This window comes from Anopheles merus, chromosome 2R (genome assembly GCF_017562075.2).
Source record: "Anopheles merus strain MAF chromosome 2R, AmerM5.1, whole genome shotgun sequence".
Taxonomy (NCBI): Eukaryota; Metazoa; Arthropoda; class Insecta; order Diptera; family Culicidae; genus Anopheles; species Anopheles merus.
In genome coordinates, this window is record NC_054082.1 from 20,929,003 (window position 1) to 20,951,703 (window position 22,701).

The following is a 22,701-nucleotide window of genomic DNA, read 5'->3' on the forward strand; positions in this document are numbered from 1 at the left end:
GTGTAAATAAAGCGATTGACTCACAGTCAAAAATTGATGCCTTAGAGACAAAAATTGATGCGCACTGTCTAAAATTGGTGCCAACGAGACAAACGTAGGTGAGTTAGTGTCGAAATTTAGCGGCAACGACTGTATTGTTGTCCCGTGTCGTCCCGTCGCCTGAAGGTATGCAATGTTTTGTAATGATGTCTGCGTAGGAAACAATGAAATTAAACAGAAAATTTATTTATTAATAATTCAGTTGATGAACATACTATCAATAATCATACACATTGCATATCTAGCGCTATATCCAATATGGGCTACAACATGTCATTCACTAAAGAGCATTCAAAATCTAGTTAAATGACTTAAATTTTACTATTCCCTTGATAGTTATGTTAAGGACAATTTTTATTTTATTTATTTTATCGCTCGATGCTACTGTAAACATGGTAATACATTAACCAACACCCTCCCTGCCATACTTCCCACCACTTCAAAATGTATCATTCATCCCTACTCTCCCCTTATGAGGCACCCGGCCGCGGTAGTCGCACCGGTTAGTCGGTCCCGTCGTGTGGATCCACCATTTGCCAGCAACTTTATGCAACCATCAAACGAACTTTCCTTCACCATCATTAGAGAGACCCATTTAAAGCGCATCGTCGGCGAAGTGAAGTGGGAAATTACTTTACTTTCCTGTTCCAATGTGGCGGCGCGCCACTACAAACACAACCGAGATTTAATATGCAACGCTGCAGGACCGTCCCAATTTCCATGCCAGCGCGATCGGACGGCCTGTGGCGCGTCTTGGGTGTCTTTTGTGTGCCGCAATGGACCCTGTAAGCGCAAGTGAAGTTGTGCCGTTTGTCTCAAGACTTCAAGGGCAACTAGAGGGATGGAAGCTAATCCCCATCACCTCCCCCCTCAAACCAACACACGAAATGTTTGTTCTAGCCGTTTGGGTGGGAATGGCAGGAAAGTGAAGCTAAATGGCTGTTCGCCCCGGTTTATGGCACCGTACTGTATTGGGAGTTTAAGCTTTATTTAAGTGTTGTTTTTTTATTATTTTAATGAGGCAGTAAAGTTGCAGCAACTAATTTACAGCATAAATAATAAGGCGCACAAATTGAATTTCTATCCAGCAAATGCGTAAAATGCCCCTAGATGCTGAGGGTGCTACTTCATCACTTAGTGGGGCGACTGAATATTATTTTAAACTTAAGTGTACCAATCTAATTTGGTTGATAGCGAAATAAACCAGAAAATACATATCTTTGAACATTTAAAATTGTATATAAAATAATATAAACATACTCATTATTCAAAACCCCGCATCAGCTGTTTCAATTAATAGATTACGCTCCAACTGCTCCCAAAGTTAAGCTCGTTTTTGGCTCACTTTTTTCTCCCAAACCCGAAAGGATAATGTATGCAACGCAACACGAGCGTAGCAGACTGTAGCATTGCTTTCGTAGCTGGTGCTACTACTTCTCCATTCTACAGTACCAAGCGACACCGGCGATTGCCGTGTTGGGTAATTTTCCCCTACTTAACTCGCTCTGACGGGAGCGAAAGTGTCTCTCAACCTTCGTTCGACCGAACGACACTCCGCTTACTGCATGTTGCACACTTTCGTCGTCCGCTCAGTTGGTCGTTCACACGCGTACCGGTCGGACTGCTTGGATCGCTTTTGCAAGGATTTATCGTGTACCGTTCGAAAGGACTTTGTCGCTTTGCTCCGTGTACAGTGTGAAGTGAGGATACGGCTGTCGAATATATCACGCCGCATGTACGTGAAGGAAGTGTTTAGGTTGTGTTTTACGGTATCTATCATGGTATTATAGCATCTGCATGCATGTCTTAAAGTTTCTGTTACTTTCCATTGAAAAAAAAGATCCTTATTAACAATAACGTCCCAAATTGAAGGTGATTCCTCGGGCAAGGTAATGGAACCGTGAAAAGCATCCGTGCTATTCTGAAGGTTCCCCTATTTCTATAGGCAGGCTGCCATTGTACTTGTCGTTTGCACTTCGCTTACAATTGGCAATTGTTTTCCACGTTACAATACATCTTTACACTTTCAGGTGGAAATAATAGAAAAGCGTGTTTGTGTGTGTGGTCGTTAAAGATGTGTGTGATTGTTGTTTTGAAAGCTCCCTGTCGTGAATAATGCAAAAATTAATAGTGAGCAGCCTTTGTGTAAAAAGCTTTCAATCAATCAGGAATAAAATATTAAAAAATATATTTTTTTAATTGCATTTAACTTTCCTTTTCTAATGAACGAACGACAATATTTCCCTGCACAAAAGGGTACGAAAGCCAGCGAAATGCAAAGGGCATCAAGTAATGCATCATACGAAATAGTGCAAGTGCAACAACAACTTCACCTGTACGTACATTTCTACCACTCTATAAATACACTCGTTCAAAAGCATGACTTTTCTAGGCAAGAAAGCAACGCGCCACCTGCAAACACTCTCCTGTCCATGGTCAGGTCAACCCATGCGAGACACAATACACGGTGCAAGGGGTACGTGAGATCAATCCACAAGTCGATGGTGTTCGAGTTTAGCCTGTTGTTGATCTGGCTTTGATCAGTTTTTGAGCGCAAATGTTGGCTTGTTGGCAGATTGAGGTCAATGGAGGGGGAAAGGGTCCTTTTTCCCTTCGATGGGAAGTTTCTAGCTTTTACATAAGATCTTTCCAATATGCTTGTCTTGTTGTTAATTTACAATGTTCAAAAATGCTCTTTGGAAACATACAATTATGCTGCTGCAATGTTGGTGAAAAACAAAACCAATGCCGTTGCTTAAACGACGAAAAACATTGTTATAAAGCAAAGCAAAACTGTTCTTTAACATCCTCTCACAATGTGCCTTTTTGTGAAAATTAAACAATGTGATTATAATACAAGTAGTGCACTTTTGGACACAGCTGACGCTTTTTGTTTTGTAATCGATATATTCACACAAACACAAACACGCTCGCACACGTACCAATATGGACAGGAAATGAAGTAGAGTGGTTTTGCATAAATTTTAATCTTTTTTTTTGCCCGACACGGGACCGTGAAAGTTTGCTACGGTCAGCCATCGCTTTGATGTGTTGTGTTTACCCTACACCACCCTTTCCTACCTTCCCTCCCTCGGTGGGTCACAGTTAATAATGTTCACTACGTGGTCGTGATCGTGTAAAATGACCGTCCATAGCTGTTTCCGGTATTTTGTTTTTTTTTTTGTTATTGGCTTTCCCGATATAAATAAACCTGTTTGAAAACCGCTAACCCCCATCGGTGGCAGTTTGCTGTGGGGTAAGTGCGTTTGAGAAAGCCTATGCTATAAAGGGCAGTTTAATGTAAATGTTATCGTACAAGATTGAGCATTGATTGTACAAAATTATGGGAATGAATTGGCCAATTCCCAACGACGCTTAGACGGGCCAGTAATGCTCAATTTGAAGATGAAGACTGTCCCACAAATCATTCACTGCAGTAGAACGAGTTACACAGTAGAAACACCAGCCGTGTCTCAAGTGTTTTTCCCCTCCTGCAGACAGTATACCTACAGCAAAAAAGCACAACATCTCCTGTAAACAACAACATAGACACATTTTTACCACAACAAAAAGAGAAATATCCATCACCAATGGTTCTGTTTGGTGCTGCTTTATTTTGCAATTCGTCGTAATTCTAATCAGCCACCATGCAAGAAAGCAAAAAAAACAACGCATTAATACGAGAGTGGATTGGCGTAAAGAAAACAGTTTTCCTTGTCATGGTCGCACCAAAAAAAAAAAAAAAGAGAAGAAGACGCATCCCGGACTCTTGGGGAGAGACACATTCACGCCGAAGAAAAGCGCAACGTGGTAGCGCAAAAATTGAATATTTATGTTTCCACCTGCTTTCCAAACTGCGCCCGTTCGGTGCGCGACGCTTTGCCGGGTTCAAGTTTCCCGGTTTCGCCCGGGCACAAACCTGGCTACTTCCATAAATCACCCGGCACGCAAACTTTTCGCCAAGTCACACCATGCTACCGGATGGCCCGGGCTGGCTCTGTGGGGATGGGAGGCGATGAATGCTAGTGTGTCGTGCAGACGCGGTGGCGAGTGTGCTCCTGTTTTGACAAAAGTTTAGACTTTGTTTAGTCATTGCTGTAAGCGATTTAAGAGAGATATTTCCAACCAAGTGGGACAGTTGCTTTAAGCTAAAACAAAAGCAGTCTGCTGTGCATGCATGAGTGATCAACGAGGGGTCGAGTGTATTAGGGGAGATGATTGGATGGAATAGAACATTAGCCACTAAAGCATTGCTCCCATCTTTGTCACTAAAAATAAGCACAAGCTTTAGCAGTTAAACGGCAGCGGGCAGCATAATCTGGCTCTGTTGAATCGCTGGTTTTGCGGCGCGTGCCAAAGATTGATGGTGGCACGAGTCCCCGGACCTTCATACAACGACGCACGTTACGCTACGCGGCAATGCTACTGACAGTTTTGCTTCGCCCCGATCGCTTCGGGGAACAAATCCTCATCGCGTCCGAGGATTGATTCATTTTGTATAATAAACTCACATTCTGTCCCGGTCGGGCCGGTGTTTGTGCTTTGCGAGTGACGCTTCATCAATATTATGCTATCGGTAATCTTCGATTGGAGGCCGCATAATGGAGCGCTTCAATCCCGTCGTCCGTCGCTTGGCGTTGAAATGGTTTGATTGATGCTGACAAATTGCAATTCCACCGTGTAACTGTGCACGTGGCGTGGGGTGCAGCATTTTCGGCGCGGCAAGCAAATTTAGTAAGCTGTAGTAATACGAAAATTGTTCGTTAATATTATAACTAAAAAACAATCACTAACTGCTATTGAATTGAATGCTTCTCGCGTGTACAGCTTATTAAACGATTGCAGCCGATTTAAGTGACCAAATTTAAGCTTCCGTTCAAGCTGCGCTGCGAGGCGCCATCTATGAGCGAGTGGCAGTACTACATGCGAGGAGTTTCCTGTAATTACATTATCCTTTGGATATTTTAATAGATTTAAAACAAAAAATCTTGACTCATTTTAAGCAAATAAATTAATCTCACCTTTGGTGCAGTTATGAGCGCATTGCTCTGTTTGTTGAAACTACATCTACCACGTGTGGCAAGCCTTTATGGCGCACCATGCGCCTCCATCGACAAGGAGCAAAATGGAAATTCAGCTTATATCATAAGTGCTGACGAAATAATACAACAGAAAGCAAAATCAAATCCAACGTAATGGCCTCCTGTGTGGATAAGCTTATCGAAAACTCCATTAATGGTGCTGGACACAGCATGTGAAAATGTAAGTTTCTTGAAAGCTTTTCCATCCACGAGGGGGGCCCCATACACTCAAGAGGTTATCAGAAGGAATCCATTGCATTACACCGCACAATTCAAAGCCACGTAACAGTGTCGTGTTTCAAACGGGCCACAGTTTTGCACACCATCATCGACAAAACACGGAACAATTAAACAGATAAATAGTTCCTCCAGCACCAACATCGTGTCATATGATGGATGAGAAATAAAGCACGGTTTAACTTACCGTGCCATCACTGCACAGCGCCATACCACCATACCTGTGACGCTGTTTGGATAATAAATCTTCACCGCATCACCTAGGCAACCTAGGCTTCGCCTGCCTCCTATTAGCTACCCCGTGGCCAAATTATGCTGATAAGCGAGCTTAAAACTTTGGCAATTAATAATAATATTCCTGTGCCACGCGGTGAGAACACAAATAAAGTCCTGGTCCGGGCTGGTGTCGTAAATAATGAAGTCTTAGTACATCAGCAAAGAGCGGAAACTTATTTATCGTTCCCTAATTGGTATCATTTAACCGGAGAGAGAGAAAGAGAGAGAAAGAGACAGCACCGGCGGGTAGGAGGGTGGCGCTCAGGAGAAACTAATATGTTTGCAAAACTTTTGATATGGCGTTCGCTGTGCCGCAAGACATTGGGTTTGGAGCTTTGGTTTGGCACCATTCTGGACGGGCAAACAACTCAATTGCAACTCAATTAATGCTGCAGTCAAGTATCATATTCGGGAAACTTTTCCTAAGATTAACGGTTTTCGTTTTAGTTAGTGTTTTGTTCGACTCGGTTTGCACTGTAGTGTCGGTTGAAGAAGGTCGATGAATGAGTTTCCATGCTTTATCAGCAATATTTAAAGTGCGCAATAATACATCCCCCTTAAAAAAGGGGAGGAAAACATCCTTTTTGCTTGACTTCCTTTGGCAGCTCTTGAAACCAATCTGATTTTAATATACCGTAGATCCAAAGCGAAAACAAAAGTTTCAATCTTTCAGCCGGCCGCGCAAGGGACAAATAATTATCTTCCATCGCGGCCCGTCCCTCTTCGTGCTTGACGTCCTCCGCCTGCAGATGCAGGGATGCATGTCAATCTGTCGAAGGCTTGCTGGAGCCTTCCATCCAGTTTGTGGACAGTTTTCGATCCTTGGGCTAACAACGGGTCCCGAATCAGAAAACAACCTTTTTTTTTGGTGTTTCCTCTTTTCGTCGACTGTTGTTATTCCTTCATTCGCCCGGGTATGCTCTCGCGCTCGAAGGGCCGACCTTTCGACGTTATCATGCAACGCGGTTTGTTTTCCTCGTGCAATCCTGTAACCCGGTCCGCTAATTTGCTACATCCTGCCCCGCTCAGCAATGCCCATGGCCTAGCTCAGGCGATGATATCGATGTACTTTTTTTTTGTTACACTTTTGATTCTCTTCCGATAAAGTCAACCATTTTAAGGCTCGGGTGGAAGCGTTTCACTTAGCATCAAAAATTATATGAAATGCTTCTTTGAGTACCTTTTTCCGTTTTATGTATAAAACCTACTGGCTTAAAGTAAACCCATAGTGGAGGAGATAAAATTAGGTTCAGGTGTCGTTATAAGAAATGGGTTGCAATAAACTGTAAACACGTAATTTCTTTTCTTGCAAGCTTCAGCCATTTTACAACTGCCACCGAAAGACACAGGTAGGTTCAAGGTCTCGTCCGACGAGTTGACGCAAAATATGAGTTGTTTAGTAGCACAAGCATGTAAACTAAATCCTATCATTGAGCCGGCGAACTGGAGCCCAATGATTACAGTGATTGTGTTGGCGTGAAGCAGGGAAGCCATAAAAGCGAAAGCTGGACGAGAGTAACAAAAAAATATATAGACAGTTTCGAAATGTGTTTTACATCCCTATTAAACGGGTCGTTAAAGCAATAGGATGGATCTGGAAAGCGGTGGAAATGAATGAATACAATGCTGCAATGCTTTGAAAGCCGCTGCGATACGGCGAACATCACCGATATTGTATAGTTAAATTTGTATAGTTTAATATGTGTGTCTTTATTTGTTACTTTTAAGAGTTGTTTTGTAGTATATTAACAATTTTATCCTTTAAATATATGATATTGGAGTGTGTTTTAACGCCACTTATCTCAAGCACAAGCAACAAACATAGCTTAACAGTAGCGCGTAGCTGGTGCTACCATTTCCCTCATGCGAACGGATCAAAGCATGCGAGTGATTTTTCTCCCAAGCTTTCACACTGCAAGCCCAGACATTCTTGATTAGAAATAGGATAAACAGAGAGAGAGAGAGAGAGCACCAAAAGAGGAGAGCGAATGCCGCGGCACGAATTGAACCGAACCGGCCCGAAGCGCAACCGATGCAAAGCTTCAAGATGTAACCTCGCGGCTACAGCACGATCGCTCCCCCAATAATACGCCAGTGCCCTTTTCACTCGCAACCCGTGCGGACGCAGCACGTTCCATTGACCAGCCTACTAAACGGAGCCGGCTTACTAGATAAGTCCCTGCCTTGACAGTGTTGCAGGCGGTGCAGTTGCAGTGCAGTGTTTGCAAAGAGTGTGTGCATTCCCGGCTACAGCAACGGTACAAACCCCCAGAAGCTTGGATCGGATGACGCTAAGGTTTGTGTTTAGCAGTGAGTGCGTTTCTGATAAGTAGCGGGCGTTTCTGCATGGGATGAAGATAAAGTGGTTAGCGTTTGTGTGTTGCTGGATGGGTTTTCATTGCGGAGAGTGTTTGTGAAATTTGAGTCACGAATTTCTTCGTTGTTTTAAGTACAGCAGCGGGTGAGAAGTAATAATTGCTGCGAGAAAAATAAAACCCATATGCAGTAGTGAGTTGAATTTCCCCTTCCCGCTCCTCTTGATGCTTCCTTCACTTGTGCGGAAGTCACGTTGTGCTGTGAATTGTGAGTGCTAAGAGAAGATGCATTTAGAAGATGCTGTTCAATGCCGAAACAACACAAAAAAGTGCCACTCGACTGTTTTCGCGGAAGTGAGCTGCTGCGGTGGTAGATTACTGTGCACACTTTTGTAGCATTTAAGTGATGGAACCTACTTCCTTACTCGTGTAGTTTTAATTAACATAAACAATATAAAACAAACAAGTTTTAAAAAATATGTAAATTAAATAGCTAACCTAAAGACAAGTGGAATGGAACTAAAAATAAAAGGGATAAACAAAACTTTAAATTGCTGCTTGTACAAATATTCAGTGATCTTAAATCAAAACAAGTGTAGAACAACAAAACTGCCGCCAAAGAGAAATAAAAGCCCCTCCTCTCCCTCGCGGTAAAAGTCACAGCTGTACAATCATCATCCGCGAATGACGCCCGTCCAGCTTCGTCTGCTTCCACCACGTATGTGTGCCAGTGCCGGTACGCGGTCAAGTATGAAGTACTCGGTTCGAATTAATCGAATAACAAATAAATGCCTGCCAGCTGCCCAATTATTCCTCGCGAAGCTTGCTGCGGCGATAATTAGTGTTTATTTGCTTCCACCTCCTCTCCCCCCCTCCTCCCCCTTCAACACGATCAGCGTGCGCATCCCAAACTGATCAGTTGAGCGTGTACTCAAAGCCCCCTAAACTCCCTCTCGCTCTTGTGGCACTTTGCTTGTGGGCTTGCTCAAAGTACAAGTATGTGAGAAGCAAACGGTGTTAAGCAGTCGCCGCTCCAGCCGACATTACGCTTGATTTGCAACATGTTACATGACCGTTACGCGTCATGCCGGGACGATCGGTCCCCGTCATCATCATCATCATCATCATCGTCGTCATCACGGCCGGTGAATTGTGTCTGCAAACTACTGCCAAAGAGGACCGGTTTTTAGGGTCCATCGGTGCACGGTGGCAGTAAAACTGTGGAATTGTTTGAGTTTGAGATCTAACTCTTTTTTTTCTCTCCCTTGGTGGGGGTTTTGTGGGCTACACTTGTTCCGCGTTTGCCCGTTCCACTATGTGTGCGGATCCATTTGTTTGTTGATTTGGTGTGTATACACACACACACACACACGAGCAAACGAGCGGTAGAACGATGAGGATGCTCGCATTGCCCACCGTGCGTTACTTTCCTATGTTCCTCCAGCGGGTTTGCAGAGGCGCAACGATCCAACGAATCGATGAGCCGAACCCATTGGCAAGGTTCTCCCTCTCTTCCCTTCTTTCTGTTTAGTTGCAAATTCGTACAACAGTAGCAACAAAAAAAAAAAACGAGAAACAAACGAATACACAAAAACCCAGCCCATGTTTTGCTGCTTGGCGGGGCAGCGTTTACGGATGTAATAAAAGTTTTATCTGCACGCGTCTACGCGATGACCCCTACCATGCCACCCCATCACACCCACCCACCCACCTCACAAAGTTCGCGGACCGAAATCGGTTCATCTAAGCCCCCATCGTCACGTAACGTGTCATCAGGTTTGTGTGTGTGTGTGTGTGTTGGCTGTTTTAGTTTTCTTTCTTAGCTTTTTATGGCAAGATGATGCAATGCGTTGTGGGCAAAGCAAAAAATAAAGGGAAAGAGGAAAATTCACTTCTCTAAGTTTCCATTTCAACGATTTCCCTTGGCCAGTAGACGATCACACATTCTTCGCCAATCGAAAGCCTGGCCAAAATTCCATTCCATGTAAAATCGCACCGTTTTGAAGAATGCGTTCGATTAAAAGTCACATAAAACCCGAATCAAGCAGCAACTTTTCACGTTTCTGCTTGATTATTGTTTGTCTTGGTTCGTTTTTTGTTTCGTTCTCAGTGCCACGGCAAAAATACATGTCCAGCGGCACAGAGCCCTTCACAAAACGGCACGAGATTTATGCTGTGTTCCAGGCTGCAAAATACCCTTTTTTGTATGATGTGTGGTAAGCGAAGCAAGGGTAATATGCGCCATGGAAATGATTTTATGACTGCAGCTGCTGTTAAGTCAACAGTTTACAGTGCGCTCCGTTTAAATCCTTTTTCCTTCTCCCCGTTTAGCGTGTGCCTTTTTCTGCCGCAGTGAGGTGTCCGTTGTTTTCTCTCTCTCTCTCTCTCTCTCTCTTTCTCTCTCTCTCTCGCTCTCTTTCTGTGTTTTAAACCAAATTTAATGCACCAAAAATGTGCTTAACAAGCATTAGCGCTTGTTCTTCACCCTTGATTCAGTGTTTGCAATGAATGTGTGTGTGTGTGTATGTCCATTACATGCACCAACGTCCATTCGATTGGGATTAACAAGCTACATTAACAACTGCTTACATTGGAGAATAATGGATGACGGATTTAATGGGCATACACATTGGACGTTAATGAGGTTGCAAAACGTCGCTGTGAAATTAATTACCTTTCACATAAAATAAGCGTTTCTTTGCAGCAAGTAATCATTTATTTTATATTTTCCACTGATTTCCATTGATTTTAATGCTTACATTTGCATTAATTTAGCGCATTCTTTTGCCCCGGGGTGAGTGAAATTCATCATAATTAAGCGTTCTTCTAAGCGTTCTCAGAAACTCAGAAATCAGAAACCTTATACCCACTCGGTAGCGAATGTGTTCCCCGACGTGACACGGCGCTGTGAAAATATAATTCAAAAATCCTCATTAAAAACCAAACCGTTTTACCAATCAATTCTCCCTGCCTCTCTCTCTCTCTTTCTCTCTCTCTCTCTCTCACCCTCTCGATCTCTCTCGTAAAACGTTCTCCTGTGAGTCTCCAACCCAACGACGACCAGGCCGACTGGCTTCGGCATACGCCAACTGCGATCTCAAAGCCTAAACAAATGAAGTAAACTGTAATTATAAACACTCCCTTTCCTCCCGCCCCTTCTGCTGCCTCCTTCCTTTATCCCCCCCCCCCCCAGCAAACGCATTCACGATCCCACGTTGATCCTGGGCCCTGGTATCGTTTCCTCGCCGCACCGGGTAGGAACCGGCTGGGTAACGTTTCCATGTAAATAAAACAATTATTACGGGAAAACGTAATAATGCCAAAGCCCTACAATATCTCCGCCAGTGTACGTATGGATGTGTACATGCGTGTGTGTGCCTGTTTGTGTGTTCGGAAGCAAAATGAGGAAGTTTTGAAGTGAGCTGCCATCAGCTCGTGCCCGGCAAAACGTGAGAGTGCTGGGTGCGGTGGTACCGTACCTATAAATAAACGTCAAATGCATTTCCATCCGGTTCGGTTCGGAGGTTCCGGAGTGTTTGGCTTTCTGTCCGCTGGGTCGTCCGTGGGTTTGGGGTTTGGCTGCTGTGCTCGGGGGAAGTACGTGCCGGTGGGGGATAGGGAAAGATCAATCAACCTTCGCTTTCGAACAGTGCTCCGGGTTTAGCGGACGGGGTAATGGGTTTCCCGCTTTCTTGGCAACAGGTTGCGATTTGTTGCGCGCGATCATCGGCTGCCGCGGACGGAAGTGCTTCATTAATTCTATTTTTTACCCGCCCAGTACTTGCTCAGTCATGAGGATAGGTCAAGGATGGTGTTGAGTGTTTGCTGTCGTTTTTGGATGTGAAAAGCCACGGCGAGAAAGGAGACAGCATACAATATGTATTGCAAGACATGGGTTTTTTTTTGTGTGTGATTTAAATGGAACAAAAATGGATTTAGATTTGATGTAATGCAGATGGTAGAACCGTCTAGATGGTTTGCTGTGTTCTAAGCCCTTTTTTAACAATAAACGAACCACCCCGTTTTGACGATTTGTGAACATAAAACAAAGCTATTTATTTGTGCTTCGCGTGCCAAAACAAATGTTTGGTGACGGTGGAAGAGCTTCTTGTTGCTATTAATTTTGCTACAAGCAAGGAATTTATTACATTTGCGTCAATGGGTGGGATGACTACTTTAGGACCGCTTTTAAAATACCAGAACCCAGAAAAAAAGGGGCAAGCCGAAACGTTTCGTTGGCCGGTGTCCAGTTTTGCCGTTCGTTTAAATAATAGTCTCCCTTTCGACTGAAGACGGTTGGATGAGAGGTTTGCACAATTTTCGAAATGTATCGTAATAAAATATGAGCTGAGGGGAAAGATACTTGCAGTAATAATAATTCGTTGTAAACATTCTGGCCCATCGTAAAGATGTTTCCATGACTTTGATCGCGACTAACGGAAAACCAGAACAGAAAACCTATTCGTAGTTACCCTTTCTTAAAGCGAGTCCACTGCAGGTGTGTATTGAAATTGTAGAGAAATGTCCTATCCTAACACCCTTTCCTACAATTTCACAACGATCCTGTGCTGTTGTGCCAAAAGATAGGGAAGCGAAGAAAATACACGGCAAGTTGTCTTTTTGGACGGTTGTTTTTAAGACCATAAATCAGGCGTCACGCAAACTTTTCGCCTCCTGTTGCCAGATTCCGGCGATCCAAGGCTCGTTTGTTTCTGATGTTTCTGTGCCTTCGTTGGCGCTATTTATCGTCCTGCAGCGAGCGCTTAAGCAAGCTGGCAAACGGTACGGTTAATCCACATACTACCGCATAAGTCGCACAAAACTAACGAAATTAAAACATGTCATTTTCTAATGAGGCAGACTACCGCAAACAATGCCATGGTGCTTTGCCTCCGTATAAGAAACACACAAACCCGAAGGTATGACACATCTATCTAGCTTAGCCAGTGCTATCAACACGCCACCTTTGCATGTACACAAACGAAGGCAAACAATTGTGCGGCTCCATCCATTTAATGAGCAAACAAAGCAAACCGATAGGAGTTCCTTCCTGTTGAGCTTTATCGATGATATTGTGCGTTTTTTTTTTGTACAGTTTGTTAAAGTTTGCAAAAATATTTCTGTCTATTCTGGTTTGCTGTCGTATCACGCCGATCTCTGAGCAACATTGCCATCGGTAAGCCGCTCCTTCCCGGCACAATACGGTAACGGTGTCGGTTTGCGTGTCATACATTACGCGTTGCCATAATTCTATTTGATCCTTTCACTTCATAAATTACTACCACCCACCGCCACCACCAGCGGAGATAACGAAAGACAGCAGGCACACATACATACGTAAAAGCAGGAAACCCTCGGAAAGCCCTTTAGCGATGAGCGATGTCTCGCGTTGCATCGGCAACCTTTGCTTGGTCGGGCGGAAATGTCTTCCCGCAAACACGACTGCAGTACTGCGGCGCTCTTGAGGTAGCTTAACCCGCGCTAGTAAATGTTTACGGCAAGAAACACTTTATTCTCGTGCGGAAGGGAGGTTGCTGAATTTACGAACACGAATGAATGTCTACACAATGTAATAATTTATCTCGAGCTTGGCAAAGGTTAATGCTAGTTTACGGTTACGGTTCAGCAGCTGCACGGAAGCAAATACAACGGAAGCAACAGTATGTTGGAGCAAAATTATAACGCAATGAAATTAATCTGATTTTGCAGCACGCTTTTGCCCTTTTGGTTTTGATTCTATGCTCAGCAATACAATTGCTTGGACGGTGCGAATCATCATACACCGTTTCTCGCGCAGAAATCGATATTTTTACGCCTAAAGTTATGCAATGTTGAGTTGAATATTTGCTCATATTTAAATCAGCCTTTTGTTAAGCTTTGAAGAGCAATTGTATATGAAGAGTGCTGCAAAATGTCACTGTCAATGTCATAGAAAATCTGACTCAAACAAAACCCATGTTGGCGTCACGTACTCAATTGTGATAATCAATGGTGATACTCAAAACGATTGGTATGACCAATGCATGCTTCGTGACATGTTTGCAACTAACGTTTGGTCAGTCACTATGTTATGATGTTTTTACCTGTTATCAATTCTGCAAAATGTCACTGACATAGTCATGACAAATACCGACTGAAACAAAATCATGTCAGCCTCACGAGCTCTACTGTGATGATGAGAGGTCAAGAGTCTCAAACAGTTGTTGCGACCATCAGATGCTTGGTGACAATGTGTGCAACCAACTCTTGGTCAGTCACTTGGTCACTACATTTTCAGTCGGTGATCTTCACAATAGTCATGGGAGATATGCGGTGCGTGCGAGTGGTTCCAAGCAACAAAGTGAGCATGTTTTCTCGCTCTGTTTGACCCGAAAGGTAATCAAAGCTGACAGAGCGAGAAATAATGTCCATCTTGTTGCTTAGGACCAGACGCCAAGTATATTCCAAGAATGACGTGATTATCACCGACAGAAAATGTCGTGACCAAGTGAGTGACCAAAAGTTGGGTGCTAAACAAAATGTCACCAAGCATGTGATTGATCCTCCAACTGTTTGAGTCTCACCTCTGATCGTTTCAGTTGTGTGCGTGAGCTGATTTGAGCTTCGTTTTAGTAATGCGTGTTGGTAAGTGGCAGTGGCATTTGGCAGCACTGGTCACAACCAGAAACAATCATGATTATGCTTGCGCCGGCATTAAGCTAAGCCTGTCACTCAGAGTATCGCGTTGAACTCAAGCATTCGCATGTCGCGTTTGGCATGTCACGATGCACTTTTATTGAGTATCAGCAATGATCATCAAGCTACCATGGATATGGTCATTGTTTTAGTTGGTGAATATCTCGTGATGCTCATGACATTTTGTAGCACTGTTTCATGCATAATGTACACATCGGGTTTTCTTTAGCATGACACCAATTCTCAAACTCCAAACTCCAATCAAGTCGATTCGAAGCTTAATGACATTTAAAATTCACAAAACAAACGAAACGAACAAAATCTTCTCCACATCACGAGACACTAATAGAGAGAAACAAACATCCTTCCAATGGATATCGATGAAAGCGAAAGCGGAAGCTTCTGCACCGTGTCTAGACAATCGTGCCGATAGAACGGAAGGTCCCGGACGGAGATGGCCACGATGATCGTGGCCGCTTTGTTGAACAGGCCGCCCGCCCCATGCGCCAAACCATATCATCATCATTTCCACACATACACTCACGCACGGGAAACGTGATGCTATAATCCTGCCAATCCGTGATCCAACATCCGGCACGTCCCGGCGGCACGGTCCCCCAGGCGAGCAGTGGCCTAGGCCACAAATTGTTTCGTTTCGCACTTTTCACATACACACACACACACACATACAGTATTGACAGTTTTTCGCTTCCGCTCGTCGTAGCAAATTCAGCACCAGCTTCACGAACGCCGTGTGATAACAAATGACATTTCTCCATCCGCCCCATCCTCCCGGGCAACGTTTCCTTTCCGACGAACAATGCGCGCCAGATGGAGGATAATTTAATACTACAGCTCCCTACAGGGCTGTACGGTATTGTTGGTCCATTTTTCCAACCCCTCTACCGAAGAGTAAAGCTGCAGTTACCATTTCACAACGCGTAAAATCAGTTACAGTTCGCTATCAAACAATCGAAAGCACAACTCGGGGGGGGCAGGGATGGAAAGCTAAAGCATTCTTATCACATCCACCAGCAGATCACAATACAAATGAATGAATAAACGCTACTGTGGGCTATCTGCCGTCAAACGTTGATCATCGGCAAAAAACAACCCCCCACACGAAAGCAAACTGTCTTGCTTTGGGAATGTTGGTGAGCTTTCAAGGTGGAACGGGGGCATACGGGGAAATCTATTTTCTTTGGGCCCTTTTACATGGGACTGGTTTTTTTGTTGTGTGCGTCTGGGATTATTTCATGCGGCGCCAGTCAAACAATTTGTCATTGGCGATACAATCTGTTGTGACGGTTGGTTTTGGTAAAACAGTTGTGGTAAGCTAGTGTATCTACAGCGAGCCAGCCAGCCTTTGTGTGAGTTGTGCAGTGTGTGTTGTTGTGCAGTGTGTGTTGTTGTGCTCGGTGTGTCTAGCGTTGCAGTCTAGCCCGAGTGACAGAATGTTTTGCATAAAGTGCAAGAAAAACCAACGTATTTGCCGACTTTTCCATTACCATTTGGTGACGTTAGAATAATAACATTTTTGAGTCTTTTTTGTTTTGCATATGTGTCTCTCGTTCTTAGTACAATACTACTACATGACTGTTTACCAAATTCGAGTCACAAAATGATTGATATGTGTTCAACTGGCACGGACAGCTTACTGTTGAAATGTGTGCATGCAGTTTGAAAAGTACGGCTGCATATTTGACAGCTTCACAACAACGAAACAAATGTGTTGGCGAGTAGGCAGGGAAAAACAATACTATATGCCCACTATTTCCAAAAAACAAATCAGGATACTCCAAAGAGTTGACACTACACGAGCCCCATTACTATTTCATGCTCTTTGTGGTGCTGTTTTCAAAAAGATCACAAAAGTATATCGCTTCATATGGACGTGACTTTTGCATCGTATCATTATGAACAACCTGCCATGACAACGATGTTATTGGAAAAGGATTCCTATAATGCAAGTATTCTTCAATAAAAAGATCATATTACGTATACATGGTCATAACACCTCTTATTTGCAGCAATATCTACCATAATATAAGTGTCTATATCGACTGCTTGGAGAAAGGTGGAAGAATTGACTTACTGGTTGTGTCGTCAACAAAGTCTAATAAGCCTGTGAATCGCCTGTAAGACTGAGTAGATTACTACACCCAGTCACCAATATCCTTATCTTACATTGTGGTTTCAGTTCTAGTTGTTGTTCTTGGCTAGATTTATACTCTACGCTAGACAACTTCAAAACTTTTCCTTTTAATGTTATTATTATTTATTGGTTAAGCTTCAACGGGCCGTATGGCCTAATTAAGATAAGTGACAGTAAGCACAAAAAAAATACATAGCAAAATCAAGATTTGTATCGCAATTCATTGCGGCCACGGCAGAAGCCGGAGACGTTCCTTGAAGCACTGTGTTGAGATGTTGAAGTCGAAGCAATCCGAAACGGTGTTGAAAACAGCCGACATGCGGAACATAGGGTCAGACCGACCAGCGCTGGAACGAGGTTGAGCGACCCGTAGAGTCTCTCTAGACCCCAGTGTTCGGGATGGTGCATAGATATCGACACGATGCAACAAAGGCGATGAGTCGATAGAGCCATTTAGCAAACCAGCGAGGAAAGAGCAATGTGCATTGCGTCCTCTAACCGAAAGAGGTTCAAGGCCTAGAAGACGGCACCACGCAGCATACGGAGGAAGCGATTATTGCGATCCTGCCAGGGAAGTAGGCGTAGGGCATATCGCGTGAGCTTACGTTGAATTGCCTCTAGTCGAGCAATTGAAGAAGCAGTAGCTGGGCTCCAGACTACGCACGAATATTCCAGCACCGAACGAACGATACTATTGTAGACAGCTTTGAAGCACATGGGGTTGCGGAATTCATTAGTTGTCCTGATAACCACGACTAGTAGTTGGTTTCCTTGGGCTACTCCTCAATGAAGTACTAGAAATAGTAAATAACAAATTTTCGATCCTTGCCCAGTCCTTGTATCTTCCTCGTTGTAGTGTCAACGCTACCCATATTAGCTGGCAAACATGCCCGCAAATTAAATCAATTAACGTCACTCACTTAATTTACCCCGGGCCCCCCTCGATACGATGGCCCCTGCGGCCGGTGAGTTATGGGTTTTTAAAAACTTTTAATTTCCATCTCAATCTCATCAATCTTAACCGAAAGTACATCGGCACCCAACCGCTACACATCAACACGGCGGGTGGAAAATTGATCGCCATCCGCAGCTCCATCCACGCCATCCACACGATCCACACCGGCTCAATAGAAGGGACCTCGCTTTTAGCCAGGTAACTGGCTGAGAGGCCCCGTGACCCAACCCAAGCCCAACGCAATCGATTGGCGTGAAAGGAGAATTTATCGTTTGCCTTATCTTGTTGAAAATAATTTATCTGCCCCGGCCTGCCCCGGTGCTTGACACTTACTTCGCGCTAACGGATTGGGTTCGATCGATGCGCCACGATTGCGCCGATTTTCCACCAACAGTGTAATGCTGCTTTCCTCTCGCTCTCCCCTCCCGGCTGACGATGAGGGATGGCCTTCCGCCTTGAACCTAGGATGGAAACGGGGTTGTTTCATGGTGAAAACCTACCTCCACCTACAGTGGGGTTTTCTTTCTTTTTGTTTCCACCACTCCCCACAAATTCCCCGGCCACACAGATTCACATTCTCTAGTGGCGTTCAGCCGTTATCTGTATCTATTTCTTTTTTTCGCTTCCACACCCTTTCGATCACCTCCGATCTCCTCACTGTTTTGCGTGCTCTCTCTCTCTCTCTCTCTCTCTCTTCCTTTCTCTCTCTCCCTCTCTGTCTGACTCTGGCACTGGTCGCTAATTTGCTACATCCTGCTGCTCCTGACGACTGCTTATCGACCTTACGGGCCCGCGCGCGCTATCTCGAGTAGCGGCAGTATCGATCTGCCGCGTTTTTTTCCCCGATAGGGGCCACCCTTTTTTGCCGATATGCCCTGGCCGTGGTACATTTCCGACCGGCTGTACCACGGCCACAAAAGGTCCTGAAACAAGGCGAAAGGCTCATCACTGTGAGGGTGGCCCGGGGTTTTGTTTTTTTTTTCTTCTGTTGGTTCCACTTTTAAATTATGCTTTGCGTTGCGAACTATGCCTATTACAAAATTAGCAAAAATAAACCCAGTAGAGGGAAAAAAGAAAAGCCACATTGGAAAAAGAAGCAATCCACTCTGCTGTATTCCACCCCCACCTCCTCCCTTCCCCCTTCCCTTCACTAATTGATGGTTCGATGTTGTTTATCTTATCGATCGGGTGTGATAATACATCACAATATTTTTCCCTCGGCCGTATATAGGCCGTATCTTATCTCAGGCTTGATTAGTTAGTGAGCCGGAAATTCATTTTGATTCGTAAGATTTTTTTCCTCTCTCTCTCTCACACTTCGAACAAATAGCAGTTTTGATGCGACAAAACTCATCACTTCCTGCCTTGGTGTGCTGGCGAGCTTTCCTGTTTCTAGTGTAGGTAAAAATGTTTAACAATTCTCTTTGGAAAAAAACTGAAGCTTTTTTACCACCAAAGTGAGAGTATCATGTACGGAGTAGTCATTAAAACCGATTTTCCCTGCATGGCATAACAGGGCTCCGCATCAAAGGCCACTCCAGATGAAATAGTCGCAATAAATAGAGCATCTATGTAACGACCCTGAGCAGCGCAGCGAACAGTGTTTGCGAACAGGCCCGCCAATAGCGCCCGAACATACATAGTTAATCTTCACTAGCAGCGTGCACCTTCCGTGACACAATCACTACACTGGCCCTTACTGTCCCGGTTGCGATCCCCAGGCGCAACGGGGTAACGTTGCCGTTCGCTAGAGTGTGATAAATTGCCTGATTGCAAAGGATACGAAAGTGTGGAAGCGGCGAACCAGGAGCCTGGTGTGGAGCCTGGTGTCCCCCTTGCCCCGCCCCAGCACCCTTGGGAGGCCGCTTGGGAGTGTGCGGTCAATAATTATGCGGCCGCGCGGCAGAAGATACGGCTAGCACGGCTGATGTCATCAGACGCTACTGACAGCCATTTTACTCTAATTAAATTTTATGATCGCGTCCTGGTTTCGTGTCCTGCCGGCGGTGACACACAGGGAGAGAGAGAGAGAGAGTGTGTGTGTGCAGGACGGGAGCCACGAGATACGGCCAGTTTCCGGTCGGTGCGTTCGGTGCCGGTGCGTTCATTAGTTCTGTTGACGTAGCTGACCCTTCAACCCGGTCGACCGGATGTGGCCCTGAACGGTGTCCCGAAACCCGTGCGCGCTTGTCACCATGGACTTTTTTTTCTCTCTTCTTCTGTTTGTTTGAAGGGAAACACGGCTCAGGTGAGGTGCAAAGAGTGCAAGACAAAATACAACAACCGTCCAGAGCGAACGCTTTGTCCTGCCAGTAGAGTGATACATCTAGCTCGTGGTTTTGCGAGCGACTCGGTGAGACGCCCACTATCGGCCGCAGATCGCCCACAGTGTGGATTTTTATTGGCCACCATAAAGCTGTGGTCACGAAGGTGCAGCGTACTGGATGGAGCATCACATGTAACAACAAGCGCACCCGGAAGGATTGTACACTTTAGCCTGCATTTATAGCGCATTTGCAAGGATTAGAACACAAGTAACGCTTTAGTTGGCGTTGTTTATCTTACAGCTGTAACACTGTTACGTTACAGAGCGTTACACACTTGCCTAGTGTTTATTTCTGCAAATTAGGAATGAAAGTCACTTACAGTTGAGTTGAACGTTGCTTGGTAACAAGCTCTGCAATTGTTCGTTTTAAGTGAACCTCAAACAAAGGAACTCCAATCACTCTTCACTGTTTGCAATCTGCCGGTGTTAGTGGTCAATGGTAATTCCTTGAAATGTGTGCTTCATTGAGCATGTAATTCCCCGACGCTGAACCAGCTATAATCGCTACAAACTACAACAGTCACTCGTGTCCTCGTGAGCTGCTGATGGCAAACCATTATTTCATTAAATAATTATTATCCATTCATTTCAAAACCCACCCAACACTGGAGTAAGGCACTTTATGGTTTTGTGCTTAACCACAACAAGGTTCCGAAACCACCGGAACTCCCACTGCTGGAATAGAATGCGATAATGTACCTTGGTCCTGTGCACTCTATACAACCAGCTGCAGCCAGGGTGTGCCCGAACCAGTGGAATGAGCTTACCTTTGCATTCTTCGCGGGACGGTGGTCTGTTGACTCATTCGAATGAGGAATCTTGTTATCGATGGTGACGACACACAGCCGCTTTCCGGCATTGCAACAAACGATGAAAATCAAAAATATCTGTTTCCTACTGATATTTCCCAAGCAAAAGTAAAGTAATAAAACTGTAATTTATTACTTTCTGTGTTTGAACAAACAATAAAACCCTTCCGGAGGAACACTTTCGCCCGTGCTGGTCCTCTCAAATTATCGCTTCCAATCCCCTCCCGAACGAATTGGAAGTTTAATCACGTTCCTTGTGCTTTATTACGAACCCGGTACCAGCTGCTGCCAGGAGAGCCTCTTGGGCTCAGAAAGAAGAGCTCAGGAGAATGATTTGATTTAGTTCCCATGGCAATCGATTGGGTCGAAATTTCGGTTGATGAATTTGTAACTTTGCACCCGTGGCCGTTACTTTACAGCTGTTTGCGAGGGCTTTGCTTTCTTCGCAAGAAAGGGAGATCCATTATTTCGATTGCAGTCTCAAGGGAGCTTCGTTTTCTGCAGAAGGCAAAGGTGGTTTAATTAATTTTAAATCCTCAAATATTCAGAAGTGATAAAATGGCATTTAATTTAAAATTCACTGATGCACACGGGTATTGTGGGGTTGCCCTTCTTGTGGAGTGGTTCAATCAGACACTGGTGCATCTTCCGCCATCATTCTGCTGCAATAGACTCCACAAAAAAGAGTAGTTTTTTTTTGTAACAGTTCGAACAACTGTACTGGAAATTGTACTTCTTAATTCGAACGACAACTGTAGTCAGTCAAGAGCTCGCCCTTAGGATCTTTAGAGCTCTCCAATCTTCACGATTGCTGCACAAAACTCCAAGTAAAATCATTAAGCATTATTGGTATCATCGTCAGGAGAGCCCTTGGAGAGATGACTTGGAACAAAGTGTTCGAAAAAATAAAACTCAATGAAAGATCCTTCCAAAATCACCCATTTCTGGGAAATTCAACTAATGCTGAACCATGCTGAACGCCTTTGTCCGGCTAACGCTCGTGAGGAACGATTTTTCGACGCCCTTTGTATTTGTTAAATCAAGCTCACTTATTTTCGGGACGGTAAAACTGGTCTGTAAGAAGACGTGACACTTTTCCCAATCCGGTTACGTGGTAAAATAAATAAAGCCCGGCCCGCATTGAGACCACATATGTCATAATGCCAAAAAATAGTGGCCCACTTTAGCATACATCCCCCATACACCACATACTCCACAAAATGGGTCCAAAATTATTGCATTAACCTGCCAACTTACGCCACTCTCGCATGAAACGGAACCATACCGTCATTAAATATCATCCCTGCTGCACTCCATTTTTTGTTTGCGCAAAAACACAGTCAAGCTTACACAGAGTAAAGCATCAGTAACGTCCGTTGGCCGCTGTTGTCGGGCGGGCTGGCTGGCTGGCTGGCTTAAGATTGTTAACCCCACTTGGCACACGAGTTGGCATTGTTCGGACCCGTGCCCCCAAAAGGGGATTATTTCGAATAAAAGAATAGAAGCATACTATTTCTATACCCGTCTTGTTAGGGATGGAACCAGTCCAAGTGAATCATCGCGCAGCGCATACGCTTCGTAGTGTATCACCCAAAATGACCTAGCATACGTGCTTGTGTTGTTCTTGATGTAGCATTTTTCATCCCAGTTTATGGACACTTTATTACTACTGCCCTCAATGCCTGCCCTTGCTTGCACGCTTATGTAGTGGCTTAATTCTTTTCCACTAGGCTCGCCACTTTGGCGTGCGTTTCATTGTTGCTTGAATGAAACATGGAACACAGCGAACACTAACATCAATGCAGCTTTGGCATTGGGGTAAATGTTTCTTTT

General features: G+C 44.4%; 1 protein-coding gene across 7 annotated transcripts in view; it reads left to right on the forward strand.

Annotated features, from left to right (window-relative positions):
* The first annotated feature begins 1,643 nt into the window (after window positions 1-1,643).
* LOC121588750 (adenylyl cyclase 78C) overlaps window positions 1,644-22,701 on the forward strand; it is a 36,229-nt gene continuing 15,171 nt past the window's right edge. For 2 of the 7 annotated variants that reach the window (XR_006004208.1, XM_041907053.1), the window contains exon 1: window positions 7,739-7,929. The gene's annotated coding sequence lies outside the window, so the exon portion shown is untranslated. Of the gene's footprint in view, window positions 1,809-7,738; window positions 8,685-22,701 lie in introns of those variants that run through there. The other 5 variants (XM_041907054.1, XM_041907057.1, XM_041907058.1 and 2 more) reach the window with 5 other exon arrangements.